Here is a 13,069-nt window from a genome sequence, read left to right as displayed (position 1 = left end):
AAACTGAACATTCATGATTCCGACAGAGCACACTATTTTAAACAACTTTTCAATTTACTACTATTTTCAAATGTGCTTTGTTCTCTTGGTATCCTTTCTTGAAGACTAAATCTAGGTAGGCTGATAGGCGCTTAGGAGCGTGCACAGGTTTATAGCACTCTATGGTGGCAGTGTTTGTAACTATGTATAACATTCCAGTAAAGAATGTTGTAAACACTGCTGCCAGATAGTCTAAAACACGTGCATGCTCCTGAGATCACCTAGGAAAGTTCTTCAATAAAGGATACCAAGAGAGCAAACCAAAACTGATAATAGAAGTAAAATGGAAAGTTGTTTAAAATTGCATGCTCTTTCCAAACAGATTAAAGCGACAGTCAAGTCAAAAGTAAAACTTTCATGATTCAGATAGGCCATGCAATTTTAAACAACTTTCCAATTGTCTTTTATTATTACATTTGCTTTGTTCCCTTGGAGGTATTTTTGAAAAGCAAAACCTAGCTAGGTTCAAACGGATTTTAAAACTGTTTTAAACCGCCCCTTAGCTCAAAGCATTTTGAAAAGTTTTCACAGTTAGATAGTACTAGTTCATGTGTGTCATATAGATAACAGTGTGCTCACTCTCGTGGAGTTATTTAGGAGTCTGCACTGATTGGCTAAACTGCATGTCTGTCAAAAGCACTGAGATAAGGGGGCAGTCTGCAGAGGATTAGATACAAGGTAATCACAGGTAAAAAGTATATTAATATAACTGTATTGGTTATGCAAAACTGGGGAATGGGTAATAAAGGGATTATCTATATTTTTAATCAATAAAAATTCTGCTGTAGACTGTCCCTTTAAGTATATCCTGCGTTCATTCATTATACATATATAATACATCGATGATTGAAGGGCAATTATCAGTAGAATTAGTATAAATCATCTATAAATGACAAAATGCATAATTATTACCCAAGAAGAGAAGGCAGCTGTGTGATGGGTATCCTGCAGATCTTACACATGTGTGACAAGCTGCAGGCTATAGCAGAGTATTCATTAGATGTTCTAGACTGTTCAGTTCAGACGGTTGCAAAATGAAATGGACATAAAAGCTTTATAGTTCAGCATCTTATACTGATGCAGTGTAGTTGTTTTAGCCTTTTTAATGCCAGCATTGGCATCTCACCTTCTGGGTGCCAATGTGGGAGTTTATCTGGGCTCTGGTTGGTTGGTACACTGTGCATATGGTGCAGGTCTTTGTGTTGGCTAACGTTGCATTACATTACTTTCATGTCCCTTTAATGTAGTTGTAATATGTGTTTGATATCCAGAGCAAAATAACGACTAAACATGTTTAAGACCTAAAATACACTTTCAAAAATATTTTCAAAGCAACTTCAACCAAAACGAAAGAGACACTCGCTCTCCCTCTAGCAATATTTCAGTATATTCTTAAAAAAACAAATGATGGCCATATTTGTGCAAACATTCATTAAAAATAAATTACATTAACTACTTGGTTTAAAAAATATAGCATTTGAATACAAACATATCAATATCTGAGCAATGAGTCTTTATTGACATCCGTGTACATCTATAGGAATCAATATTCAGATGTTAAAGGGATATGAAACCCAATTTTTTATTTTTTATATTTTCATATAGATCATTAAATTTTAAACAACTTTCTAATTTACTTCTATTAAATGTTATTTGTTCTCTTGGTATCTTTTGTTGAAAAGCAGGGGTGTATGAAATTTGCAAGAGCACTAGATGGCAGCACCATTTTCTACCACCTAGTGCTCCAGATGCCTCTACCTAGGTATCTGTTCAACACACAACACAACACATTTGGAAACTTTTTTTAAATTGTATGCTCTGTCTGAATAATAAAGGATAATTGTTGTGTTTCATATCCCTTTGACATTTGATATCTGAATGTTACATTCACATATTACATGTTCACATTCATTATTCTGCTAACATTTGTTCTATTAAAATCAAATAGAAAAAACATAATTTATGTAAGAACTTACCTGATAAATTCATTTCTTTCATATTAGCAAGAGTCCATGAGCTAGTGACGTATGGGATAATGACTACCCAAGATGTGGATCTTCCACGCAAGAGTCACTAGAGAGGGAGGGATAAAATAAAGACAGCCAATTCCGCTGAAAATAATCCACACCCAAAAATAAAGTTTAAATCTTATAATGAAAAAAACTGAAATTATAAGCAGAAGAATCAAACTGAAACAGCTGCCTGAAGTACTTTTCTACGAAAAACTGATTCAGAAGAAGAAAACACATCAAAATGGTAGAATTTAGTAAAAGTATGCAAAGAAGACCAAGTTGCTGCTTTGCAAATCTGATCAACCGAAGCTTCATTCCTAAACCCCCAGGAAGTAGAAACTGACCTAGTGGAATGAGCTGTAATCCTTTCAGGCGGAGTTTTACCCGACTGGACATAAGCATGATGAATTAAAGATTTCAACCAAGATGCCAAAGAAATGGCAGAGGCCTTCTGACCTTTCCTAGAACCGGAAAAGATAACGAATAGACTAGAAGTCTTTCGGAAATTCTTAGTAGCTTCAACATAATATTTCAAAGCTCTAACTACATCCAAAGAATGCAATGATCTCTCCTTAGAATTCTTAGGATTAGGACATAATGAAGGAACCACAATTTCTCTACTAATGTTGTTAGAATTCACAACCTTAGGTAAAAATTTAAAAGAAGTTCGCAACACCGCCTTATCCTGATGAAAAATCAGAAAAGGAGACTCACAAGAAAGAGCAGATAATTCAGAAACTCTTCTAGCAGAAGAGATGGCCAAAAGAAACAAAACTTTCCAAGAAAGTAATTTAATGTCCAGTGAATGCATAGGTTCAAACGGAGGAGCTTGAAGAGCCCCCAGAACCAAATTCAAACTCCAAGGAGGAGAAAATGATTTAATAACGGGTTTTATACGAACCAAAGCTTGTACAAAACAATGAATATCAGGAAGATTAGCAATCTTTCTGTGAAAAAGAACAGAAAGAGCAGAGATTTGTCCTTTCAAGGAACTTGCAGACAAACCTTTATCCAAACCATCCTGAAGAAACTGTAAAATTCTCGGAATTCTAAAAGAATGCCAGGAAAAATGATGAGAAAGACACCAAGAAATGTAAGTCTTCCAAACTCGATAATATATCTTCCTAGATACAGATTTACGAGCCTGTAACATAGTATTAATCACAGAGTCAGAGAAACCTCTTTGACTAAGAATCAAGCGTTCAATCTCCATACCTTCAAATTTAAGGATTTGAGATCCTGATGGAAAAAAGGTCTGGTCTTAACGGAAGAGTCCACGGTTGGCAAGAGGCCATCCGGACAAGATCCGCATACCAAAACCTGTGAGGCCATGCTGGAGCCACCAGCAGAACAAACGAGCATTCCTTCAGAATCTTGGAGATTACTCTTGGAAGAAGAACTAGAGGCAGAAAGATATAGGCAGGATGATACTTCCAAGGAAGTGACAATGCATCCACTGCTTCCGCCTGAGGATCCCTGGATCTGGACAGATACCTGGGAAGTTTCTTGTTTAGATGAGAAGCCATCAGATCTATTTCTGGAAGTCCCCATATTTGAACAATCTGAAGAAATACCTCTGGGTGAAGAGACCATTCGCCCGGATGTAACGTTTGGCGACTGAGATAATCCGCTTCCCAATTGTCTATACCTGGGATATGAACCGCAGAAATTAGACAGGAGCTGGATTCCACCCATACCAGTATTCGAGATACTTCTTTCATAGACAGAGGACTGTGAGTCCCTCCTTGATGATTGATATATGCCACAGTTGTGACATTGTCTGTCTGAAAACAAATGAACGATTCTCTATTTAGAAGAGGCCATGACTGAAGAGCTCTGAAAATTGCACGGATTTCCAAAATATTGATTGGTAATCTCACCTCCTGAAAATTCCCAAACCCCTTGTGCTGTCAGAGACCCCCAAACAGCTCCCCAACCTGTCAGACTTGCATCTGTTGAAATTACAGTCCAGGTCGGAAGAACAAAAGAAGCCCCCTGAACTAAACGATGGTGATCTGTCCACCACGTCAGAGAGTGTCGTACAATCGGTTTTAAAGATATCATTTGAGATATCTTTGTGTAATCCCTGCACCACTGATTCAGCATACAGATCTGAAGAGGTCGCATGTGAAAACGAGCAAAGGGGATCGCGTCCGATGCAGCAGTCATAAGACCTAGAATTTCCATGCATAAGGCTACCGAAGGGAATGATTGAGACTGAAGGTTTCGACAAGCTGAAATCAATTTTAGACGTCTCTTGTCTGTCAGAGACAGAGTCATGGACACTGAATCTATCTGGAAACCTAAAAAGGTTGCCCTTGTCTGAGGAATCAATGAACTTTTCGGTAAATTGATCCTCCAACCATGATCTCGAAGAAACAATACAAGTCGATTCGTATGAGATTCTGCTAAATGTGAAGACTGAGCAAGTACCAAGATATCGTCCAAATAAGGAAATACCACAATACCCTGTTCTCTGATTACAGACAGAAGGGCACCGAGAACCTTTGTAAAAATCCTTGGAGCTGTTGCTAGGCCAAACGGCAGAGCCACAAACTGGTAATGCTTGTCTAGGAAAGAGAATCTCAGAAACTGAAAGTGATCTGGATGAATCGGAATATGCAGATATGCATCCTGTAAATCTATTGTGGACATATAATGCCCTTGCTGAACAAAAGGCAGGATAGTCCTTATAGTTACCATTTTGAATGTTGGTATCCTTACATAACGATTCAATATTTTTAAATCCAAAACTGGTCTGAAGGAATTCTCCTTCTTTGGTACAATGAAGAGATTTGAATAAAACCCCAGTCCCTGTTCCAGAACTGGAACTGGCATAATTACTCCAGCCAACTCTAGATCTGAAACACATTTCCGAAATGCTTGAGCATTCGCTGGATTTACTGGGACACGGGAAAGAAAAAATCTTTTTGCAGGAGGCCTTATCTTGAAGCCAATTCTGTACCCTTCTAAAACAATGTTCTGAATCCAAAGATTGTGAATTGAATTGATCCAAATTTCTTTGAAAAAACGTAATCTGCCCCCTACCAGCTGGGCTGGAATGAGGGCCGCACCTTCATGTGGACTTTGGAGCTGGCTTTGGTTTTCTAAAAGGCTTGGATTTATTCCAGACTGGAGATGGTTTCCAAACTGATACCGCTTCTGTGGGTGAAGGATCAGGCTTTTGTTCCTTATTGTGACAAAAGGAACGAAAATGATTATTAGACCTAAATTTACCTTTAGATTTTTTATCCTGTGGTAAAAAAGTTCCTTTCCCTCCAGTAACAGTTGAGATAATAGAATCCAACTGTGAACCAAATAATTTATTACCCTGGAAAGAAAGGGAAAGTAAAGCTCTTCTAGCTAAAATGGCTAGAGACATATACCTGACATCAACCCTAATGATATCAAAGATGGCATCACAAATAAAGTTATTAGCATGTTGAAGAAGATTAACAATGCTATGAGAATTATGATCTGTTACTTGTTGTGCTAAGGCTTCTAACCAAAAAGTTGAAGCTGCAGCAACATCCGCTAAAGATATAGCAGGTCTAAGAAGATTACCTGAACATAAGTAAGCTTTTCTTAGAAAGGATTCAATTTTCCTATCTAAAGCATCCTTAAAGGAAGTACTATCTGCCGTAGGAATAGTAGTACGTTTAGCAAGAGTAGAGATAGCCCCATCAACCTTAGGGATTTTGTCCCAAAACTCTAATCTGTCAGATGGCACAGGATATAATTGCTTAAAACGTTTAGAAGGAGTAAAAGAATTACCCAAATTATTCAATTCCCTGGAGATTACTTCAGAAATAGCATCAGGGACAGGAAAAACTTCTGGAATAACTACAGGAGATTTAAAAACCTTATTTAAACGTTTAGATTTAGTATCAAGAGGACCAGAATCCTCTATTTCTAATGCAATTAAGACTTCTTTAAGTAAAGAACGAATAAATTCCATTTTGAATAAATATGAAGATTTATCAGCATCAACCTCTGAAACAGAATCCTCTGAACCAGAGGAATCATTATCAGAATCAGAAAGATGATGTTCATTTAAAAATTCATCTGAAAAATGAGAAGTTTTAAAAGACCTTTTACGTTTACTAGAAGGAGGAATAACAGACATAGCCTTCTTAATGGATTTAGAAACAAAATCTATTATGTTAACAGGAACACTGAGTATTAGATGTTGAAGGAACAACAACAGGTAATGTAACATTACTAAAGGAAATATTATCTGCATTAACAAGTTTGTCATGACATTCATTACAAACAACAGCTGGAGGAACAGATACCACAAGTTTACAGCAAATACACTTAACTTTGGTAGACCCAGCACTAGGCAGCGATTTTCCAGAAGTATCTTCTGACTCAGGGTCAATCTGGGACATCTTGCAATATGTAATAGAAAAAACAACATATAAAGCAAAATTGGTCAAATTCCTTAAATGACAGTTTCAGGAATAGGAAAAAATGCCAGTGAACAAGCTTCTAGCAACCAGAAGCAATAAACAATGAGACTAAAATAATGTGGAGACAATAGTGACGCCCATATTTTTTAGCTCCAAAAAAGACGCCCACATTATTTGGCGCCTAAATGCTTTTGGCGCCAAAAATGACGCCACATCCGGAACGCCGACACTTTTGACGCAAAAAACGTCAAAAATGACGCAACTTCCGGCAACACGTATGACGCCGGAAACAAAGAAAATATTTTGTGGCAAAAAAGTCCGCGCCAAGAATGACGCAATAAAATGAAGCATTTCCAGCCCCCGCGAGCCTAACAGCCCACAGGGAAAAAGTCAAATTTTAAGGTAAGAAAAAAATGATTTATTCATATGCATTATCCCAAATATGAAACTGACTGTCTGAAATAAGGAACGTTGAACATCCTGAATCAAGGCAAATAAACGTTTGAGCACATATATTTAGAACTTTATATAAAAGTGCCCAACCATAGCTTAGAGTGTCACAGAAAATAAGACTTACTTACCCCAGGACACTCGTCTACATGTAGTAGAAAGCCAAACCAGTACTGAAACGAGAATCAGTAGAGGTAATGGTATATATAAGAGTATATCGTCGATCTGAAAAGGGAGGTAAGAGATGAATCTCTACGACCGATAACAGAGAACCTATGAAATAGACCCCGTAGAAGGAGATCATTGAATTCAAATAGGCAATACTCTCTTCACATCCCTCTGACATTCACTGCACGCTGAGAGGAAAACCGGGCTCCAACCTATTGCGGAGCGCATATCAACGTAGAATCTAGCACAAACTTACTTCACCACCTCCATAGGAGGCAAAGTTTGTAAAACTGATTTGTGGGTGTGGTGAGGGGTGTATTTATAGGCATTTTGAGGTTTGGGAAACTTTGCCCCTCCTGGTAGGAATGTATATCCCATACGTCACTAGCTCATGGACTCTTGCTAATTACATGAAAGAAAATGATAAAGGGAATATTTGATTGACAAAAGAGCAAAATTTGCCCATCTCGACTTATTATATAAAGACGAATATAGCGATGAACACTTCTACCTGACCAACACAAGCAGACTACATACTAACTCATGTGCAGGCACAGAAATGTGAAGAGATGCACTGATAAACATATTCAGTAGGACTGATAACCTAAGAATTCAAATAACTTCACTAGGAACACACATTCTGTCTGCCGTATAATTGGGGATGCTGCATTATAAACCAGAATACAATTTGGAGTCTAGAAATTCTGTGCAACATGCTTGGATAAATTAAGCTATTCAAAGGGTCAAATGACCATTACAGCAATTGCTAAAATTAGATTTGTTAGAGCATGCAATTTTATCAATAGCAACCCTCCAAGTCTGTGTTAAACTCCCACAATGGGGTATAACACAGTTAAAGTACCGCTCAGGAGCTACAGAAAACTACTGGTAAGCGGATAATTAGAACATGTCATTTTTGCACTATAATGGCCTGCTCGTATATATAAAAAAAAAAAAAAAAAAAAAAAAATCTCTTCTCACAGTAACAATGCTTCTTCATATGCAGCATTTTACCGTAGCCTAAATGAAATCTGTACACTTGGCCTGTGGTATAAGAGCTGATAAATCTGTTGTTTGCGAGTACTATATACATACTTCTATATCTTTTGTTACACATATAGAATTGCTGGCACATTGTTGCATCTAAATAAATATACAGACACACTGAGGTCAAGATTATAAAGAGTTAAAGAATAAACATTCGGGGGGGGGGGGGGTTGAACAGCGATCCAGAGCAGTCGCACTCTCCAGAGCTCTGGAGTTTCTTCTAATCCGCTGATTAAGAGAACCCTTTTTACAGCAACACATACCTATTATACACAACAGCGACTCACTATACAGTGGAGCTCCTTACAACTTGTCTCTTGCTGTATTTCTGACATCGAAGCCAGGAGCCAGACAGTGAGGGCCTAGAGCAGGGGCACACAATAGGCGACGCCAACCCCCTCGGTAACACGAGGTACTTTGCCTTATCCAGCCACACTGACATACTAGATCAGATCACATACATATCAACCCTAAGCTGAAAGGAACTCTGAAGAGAGGGAGAAGAGTGTGATTACAAAAGAGAAACCATATTGGCGACTATCGAAGAAACAGGGGAACAAGACATCCTCAGTAACCATTGGTATAAAATAGAGGAGCTCTGCCGACAGCTTATGGAAGCTGCCCCCATGGACTTTTTAATTAACTGATGTACTGATGTGGGCTACATAGCCCTAAAACCTGCTGAAATCACACAAGCTATTTGCATGTTAATACCCTTCCAATAGACGGATCTGCAACACCCAGCAATCACCCCAACCACACAGCGCGAACCGCAACAAGATACAATACTAATAGAGGGGAGATGCAACACCATTGTGACGGCTCCAAAGAAAGATAGCCCAATGAGCTTGCAGCTGAATATATATGACCCTTATATTACACTGACCAGACATCCACAGACGGCTGTGTATGACCAGAGGTTGGTGGGGGACCCCTGGGAGGGCGCAACGGGGCGGCGAGGACGCTTCCTACTCACAACTAATCCTTGGCTGCCTACAGGTAAAATACCCGGATACCGGAACGAGATCCCTCGCAAGCAGCATGGGAACATTAAAGCTTATTGATACAACAAGAGGGATAATAATAGACGCTGATCCAGGCCCTCCTATATCTTTAAAATATATCAATGGCATGCTGCAGCGGGAAGGCAATAGAAACCAAAAGACCCTTCCTCCCTCAGGAAAAAGGCCCTTGGGTTAAAACAATACAAGTTCTGCAATGCCAAGGACTCAATCTTATTACCTACATAGATTTAGCGTTAAGAGCTTTTCATCCTACCACATTTTAAGTTACTGTATTGCAGTATTAGATTTTCATTTCACACTTGTTATTGTATATGCACTGCACACTTCTCTCTGATATATTGTTTATGACAATTTCTGTAAGCACCTCTGTTTTTTATACCTGTCCTGTGGGTTTGAGGGGCACTTCGGGAGGGATATTTTCCTCATAGATTGCTATACAGATGTTATGGACACTAATTTTCCATCTTCTATGCATGTACTGTGATTTGAGCGTGAGCCACCGATAGAATGTACACTAAGATCTTTGGAAAAAAACTCTTGTTTATAAACCCAATCTAGGGGTTTGTGGGGGCCCCTGGAGGAACAACTTCCAAAATGTTTGTTAACCAGATGTCAACTATATAAACTTATCATCACTGTTGATTGCATGCGTTACATACTATCAGCTTCCCTGCGGCCAGCGGCCGGGGCCACGAGGGAGATAGCACTTAGAAAGCTTAATTTAATATATATCAACTCAACATTAACTGAAGATCATGTATACAGCATGATGATATAGCTTTTAATGGGCTAGAACTTATTCACACACAGCTCACATTTAGATCTAGAAAAGGCACTCAAACCAAATAAACACTGGTGTAAACATTAACCAGGTGTAAAACTATCGTTAAAGCATCTTCCTTAGTCCTTAAAATGGCAAACTATCACTCTACGTAAAAGCTACCACAGTATATATATATATATATATACACGTATTTCAACTGATGTCAGTTGGTTGGGCTTTGTATAACTTGTGTAAGTACTGTATAACAATTCCTCAAATAAAAAAAAGAAAACAAAACATTCACCCCCCTCCCCAACATCTCACGAAAAAACCCTATTTCTAAAAACTAGCCAGACAATGCATTTAGAGGTTGGTTAGGCTCTTAAATGGGTTTATAGAGAAAATATTAAAATATTTTTCTTTATTTGCGAAGTTTTGACATATTTGTTAGCTCAGTATAATGTGCAAGACCCCCGACGCACTAAATATTTATACCCACGTCACTATTAATAGTGCCAATAAAGGCATAATACATGTTGACTCAGGAGAAAAAGCAATGCATTTTCTAAAGAAGAAGAAAAAAACAGGTTGAATATAACAGAGGACAATAAATAAATTGTGCGCCCTACACAGAGTATAATTCAGAAAGTAATTTCAAATAAATTTATGTGAATGCAGTTTCAAACTGAGAGCTACATTATTAGTGATTAGTACTTAAAGATAAAACCTGCAGCTGTGAAGCGTATAATGCATAACCCCCACTGTACGTCATGTACAATGTTATCTATGGGGTAATTGCAAAGATAAAAGAGGATTATAACTTAGAGAAAAAAACTGTGGATTGCCGCAGTGAACTTGCTGACCCAATTTAAAGTTAAATCTGTTTAGATTACTGCTTACAATTGAACTCTCCTTTATTGTATAGTAAAAATGAAAGATTATTGAAGAGGACGATGTATTCGGCAACTACCAAAAGCCAGGTGGGTTCACTATATTGTTTTTTTTGCAAAGCTTTGGGATTAACCCATTCATCACCAAAGGAGACTGCAAGGCAATGTATTATGGGATGTCACAGGGCACTTCGTCATGGAAATGGTTGATGTAAAATAACAGCATTTCAATAAATAGATCAAGCAGTCTAACGCTGTGATGAAAATAGCACAGAATGTGGAGGTTATCATTTCCTTTTTTAAGACAGTGCTATTTTCACAAAAATGCTTGGGCCATAATTTACTGCAGAAGTGGCATTTTCACTCAGCTGAAAATGGCAATTTTACTGGGTGAAAAAACTGCACATTTTCATCATTTCCTATTACTCTATTTCCCCCACCCCCCAACGCCAAACCCTGTACACTTGACTTTAACACTGCGCTTTGGTATGATTTCCTTGATGTATTCTTTGAACCATGCATTTGTCGTGTGTCATCAGACAAAATGGCAATTACCGTGTGAGTCACAGAACAAGGGCATCCACTGGGTATTTGCCCCGAAGTGCTGGGTACCACATTTCCAAATGCTGTTTTGTTTTTTGTTTATCCCTTATGGCTCCGTTCTTTCAAATCAGGTCATTGTCTAATTATGTTACAAGCACTACAGCTCATCCGATTTGCCAACTAACATTTATCGCTTGTTTAAGAGAATTCATTCAAGACAAAGTAAGAGACACATGCACAAACCTGATCATCTCAAGCACAGTTTTAATGAAATATATCCATTGTGCTGCACTCGGTGTAATAAGTTTCGATCCCCTGTGCTTGGAACAGCCGACACGTTGAAAACAATAGAAGCAAAATCCAATTAATCTTGAAAGACACCTTTATCATGCTGGTTTAAGCTTTTATATTAGATGCTTGTACTCATTGAAGTCTATTCTACCTTTCAAACCGTCTGTTTACCCCCAATGCACGCACAATTAAAAGACAGCACATCAGGTGTCTGCACAATTGCACTGAACACCACCAGTGACAAGTGATATCTGGGGAGCAGTATTTCTGGTCTCTACATTACACCACATATACAGATACTTTGTTTAAAGACATCTGTAAAATAAACTGTAAGATATCTCTAACAAGAAACATGCACATGTAATCCCTTTTAATATTTATTGTAAAGACCGATCAGACTTCTAACTGACCAGATCTTTCATTTGCTTCTAGCTTAAAGGGGACCTGGGCAGTGAAACTAAATGGTCATTAAAAAATTGTCAACGTATCTTATCAAATTGACCTATTTCTCTTGGTATCCTTTGTTGAAACTTATTGCAATGAAAGCATACTAATGTATTCTCAGATGTATGCACGTCTTTAGGAATTCTACACCATTAGTGACAGAGATACCATGCTGATATTCACAATAAAACCTATGGGTTTTTTTTATGAACCAGATATAGCATGTGATAGTTATAAAACGTCTATTATCAAATTGTTTTCATTCCCTTTGTATCCTGAACAGCAATGCACTACTGGGAGCTAGCTGAACTCATATGGCAAACCTATGATGAGGCATTTATGTGCAGCCACCAATCAGCAGCTCCCAGTAATGCATTGCGGCTCCTACCTAGGTATATAACCAATATTAATTAGATAATAGAAGTATATTGGAAAGTTGTTTAAAATCACATACTGAATAATGAAAGAAAAATGTTGGATTTCCCATCCCTTTAAGATTTAACTAAAGAAGCAAACTTTTGCTTAAAAGTGACATGAAACCCAAACTTTATTACATTTTAAAGAACTTTCCAATTTACTTCCATCAATTTTACTTCATTCTCTTGATATAATTTATTGAAGGAGCAGCAATTTTACAACTCTCACCACCATGAAAGAAATTAATTTATCAAGTGAGCATAAACTTTGTTTTTGCAGTAATGAGCCTATCTTACTATGTGTTTAACCTGCGGAACAGGGCAGAGCAGCGTCCATACAAGAAACCAAAGGTGATGGGCAACGTGCATGGGATTTTTCCGATTGCCTCACTGGCTGTGTCCTGCTCGGGAGCTGCAAGATTCTCTTGAATATGGTTATCAAGGGTCATTAAGGAAAAATGAAATGCTCAAATCAATTAGAGTGTGCCATTTATGCATTTGAACATCCCTTTAACCGATTCCAATTTACTTCTATTATCTAATTAGCTTAATTCTATTTTTTTTCTTAA

General features: G+C 37.9%; 1 protein-coding gene across 4 annotated transcripts in view; it reads right to left on the bottom strand.

Annotated features, from left to right (window-relative positions):
- CCSER2 (coiled-coil serine rich protein 2) overlaps nt 1–13,069 on the bottom strand; it is a 261,285-nt gene that overhangs the window by 71,174 nt on the left and 177,042 nt on the right. The gene's annotated exons all lie outside the window — the stretch shown is intronic.

Source organism: Bombina bombina, chromosome 9 (assembly GCF_027579735.1).
Source record: "Bombina bombina isolate aBomBom1 chromosome 9, aBomBom1.pri, whole genome shotgun sequence".
Classification (NCBI taxonomy): domain Eukaryota; kingdom Metazoa; phylum Chordata; class Amphibia; order Anura; family Bombinatoridae; genus Bombina; species Bombina bombina.
Note: the sequence above shows the minus strand (reverse complement) of the source record. Positions and strands in the feature narration are given on the sequence as shown.